Raw genomic sequence first — 3,497 nt, 5'->3', positions numbered from 1 at the left:
AATCTTTTATTTTTTCTCTTTAATTCACATCACATTTTAGGTGAGTGATGTATGACGATGTGCTGGGCACTATGACCCGGCAGACCGTCTGCTGTTTTATGAGAAAAAAAAACAAAAAACGAAGCTGTGATGAGTTGATGTTTGATGTCAGCGCGTCTATAAAACCCAGACTTTGTGTTGGCTCGCCATTCATTCACAGCGAGCCCCAACGAACGCATCTCTACGCCGCATGTGCAATTTCTGAGGATTATGCAGCTGTCGTCTGCGCCAGATGCGCCTGGATGCGAGGACGCACGGCGCGCCATTACGCACAACCTAAAACTTAAGATAACCTTTTTTTAATGGATAAAAATGGGAAGGTCGGACTAACTTGCAAAGGATGGATATTCTGTACCTTTAATTAAAGCGTAAAACTTTAAAAATGAAGAAAGGAACCATTATATCAGACTGATGCTACACATCCGCTTGGATGGAGCGGAACACTGGGTGTTTTTACTCCATCAAGACAAAAAGCGACAGATCTCAGAATGTGAATTTAAATATGAAAACAGGTGATTAAAGTTATGGAGCGCCCCGGTCAAGTCGAGCCACCTGAGCCGGTGAACGCCACGAACACCACGTTTGCTCCGGATTCATCCACGACAGAGGACGGCGCGGAGAGCCTCGCCTACCAGATCGGCCTGGCGGCGCTCCTGTCTCTCATCACGCTGGCCACAACTTTATCCAACGCCTTCGTCATCGCCACCATCTCCAAGTCCAAGAAACTCCAAACACCTGCCAACTTTCTGAGCGCGTCCCCTCGCCGTCACCGATCTGCTGTGTCCATTTGGTGATGCCCATCTGCGTCCTGTACACGGTGATCCACACGTGGACGCTGGGACAGATCGTGTGCGACATCTGGCTGTCGTCGGACATAACGTGCTGCACGGCGTCCATCCTCCACCTGTTGCGTAATCGCTTTGGATAGATACTGGGCCATCACTGACGCGGTGGAGTACGCGCAAAAAGCGCACGCCGGGACGCGCAGCCGGGATGGTGGCCACGGCTTGGGTCATCGCCATCTCCATCTCGCTGCCGCCTCTCTTCTGGCGACAGGTGAAGGCGGAGGAGCTGACCAGCTGCACCGTCAACACAGACCACATCTTCTACACCATCTACTCCACCTTCGGCGCCTTCTACATCCCTACGCTGCTGCTGATCGTCCTCTACGGAAGGATTTACGTGGAGGCGCGGAAGCGCATCCTGAAGCAGTCCCCGCAGAAACCGGGGAAGAGGTTCACCTCGGTGCACCTGGTCCCCAACTCTCCCGGATCGGTGACGTCCACTTCTTCTCTAAAGTACGGCAGAGAAACGACACGCAGTCCAGCGACACCGGCTCGTGCGCCAGCGAGGTCAAAATCACGGTGTCGGACGCGCTTTTGGAGAAAAGCGCATTTCTGCAGCTCGGGAGAGGAAAGCCACCAAGACGCTGGGGATCATCCTCGGCGCTTACATCGTGTGCTGGCTGCCGTTTTTCATTTACACATTGGTGGTGGGCACTTGTGACACGTGTTTCAAACCCTGACTTGTTTGACTTTTTCACCTGGTTGGGTTACCTGAACTCTCTCATTAACCGATCATATACACCATGTCCAACGAGGACTTCAAGAAAGCTCTCCAGAAACTCGTGCGCTTCAGATGCTGCAGGTCGTAGGAATAAAATAAAAAAATAATGTGCATTTTGTTTCCCCCTTGAGCACAACTTCAAATCATTTTGAAATAGTTCCACATAAAGATGAGACATTTGTAAGACACATTGTTCTTTTAGTCATAATGGGGAGGAAAAAAATCAGCTCACATGCTTTTCAGCTTTGCATCACGTTTAGACTGAAATCTGTAACAATTCTCAATTAAAAAATATATTTAATTTACTAGGTTTAAAAATAACGTGTAGGCCTATATACTTAATCTCTAAATAATTAATTCGACACTAAATTATTATTTAACTAGTTTCTTTAATCCGTAGCTGGACATTTACCTAAATATTTGCCAGAACCTGTATCTAAATATATTTAAGAAAACATTTTCTCATTGTTTCAATGTCATCTCATTCAATATTTGTCAAAACCTTTATTTAAATACTCATTTGTCCAGATATTCCTTAAATATGAAACTAAGCATTTACCTTTAAAATATTTAGTATATAATTAAATACTTGACAAAACATTCAGGTAAATACATGCATCTGAAAAGTATTCACAGCGCTTCACTTTTTCCACTTTTGTTATGTTACAGCCTTATTCCAAAATGGAGTGAATTAATTTTTTCCCTCAAAATTCTACCCACACCATCCCATAATGACAACATGATTTTTTTTTTTTCAAATTTATTAAATAAACAAACAAACTAAGAATTCATAAGTATTCACACCCTTTGCTCAATACTTTGTTGATGCATCTTTGGCAGCATTTACAGACTCAAGTCTTTTTGAATATGATGCCTCAAGCTTGGTGCACCTATCTTTGGACAGTTTGGTCCATTCCTCTTTGCAGCACCTCTCAAGCTCCATCAGATTGGATGGGGAGCATCGGTGCACAGCCATTTTCAGATCTCTCCAGAGATGTTCAGTCAGATTCAGGTCTGGGCTCTTCACTTCACTTTCACTTATTTATTCAGTGTTTCCAAAGGAGCAACGAGCTGTACAGCAACGGGTATACAGAAAAGCACAAAATAAAAGAAAAGAAAAGAAAGAAAAGAAAAAAAACACACCAAACATTCAGTACACAAGGGGGACACAGTACAGACCTGGATCAATGGAAAAGGAACCGAGTTACCTAACACGATTTGCCATCAACCCTATGTATCTGCTTCTCTCCTCCGATCAGCATTCAGAACAGAGATAGCCACAGGTACAAAGGAATGCTTATATCTGTTACTCCTCACTGTAGGAAACCTAAGCCTCGCTCCAGATGGCAAAAAACAAAATTCACCATGGAGAGGGTGGGCCAGATCAGATAAAATTCTCTGAGCCTTCCTCCTCACCTGTCTGGAAAACAAGTCAGACAGTGAGGTCTGCTGGGCCCCCAAAGCTTGCTGCACAATTCTACAATGTTGTGAAGTGGCTTCCTTGCTTTAATGCTGAGATTTCCGTACCAGCACATCATCGAAAATTTCAAACCGATTCAATACAAGATTTATAAAATAGGGTCATTATTGTCCTGTCCACTTGAAAATATGACAACTTACGAAGACAAAACAGATGCTGCTGCCCCTTCTTGTACAGCAGGTCTGCATTGTCATTAAAGTTCAACTTGCTATCGATCAGCATTCCCAAGTATTTATAGTTGTCCACATACTCCACCTGTTGGCCTTTGATTGTAGTGGTTTTGGGTGAGGACATCCGTTTCCGAAAGTCAATAACCATATCTTTTGTCTTGTCAACATTCAGCTGCAAGAAGGAGTCGTCACACCACTGAACCATATCTGCCACGACAGGGCCATGTTCCCTTTCATCACCA

General features: G+C 44.4%; 1 pseudogene; it reads left to right on the top strand.

The window, feature by feature from the left end:
• Positions 1-367: 367 nt before the first annotated feature.
• Positions 368-1,739, top strand: LOC117532243 (annotated as a pseudogene).
• Positions 1,740-3,497: the final 1,758 nt, after the last annotated feature.

Source organism: Thalassophryne amazonica, chromosome 19 (assembly GCF_902500255.1).
Source record: "Thalassophryne amazonica chromosome 19, fThaAma1.1, whole genome shotgun sequence".
NCBI classification, from domain to species: domain Eukaryota; kingdom Metazoa; phylum Chordata; class Actinopteri; order Batrachoidiformes; family Batrachoididae; genus Thalassophryne; species Thalassophryne amazonica.
This window is presented reverse-complemented; position numbering and strand designations above follow the sequence as displayed.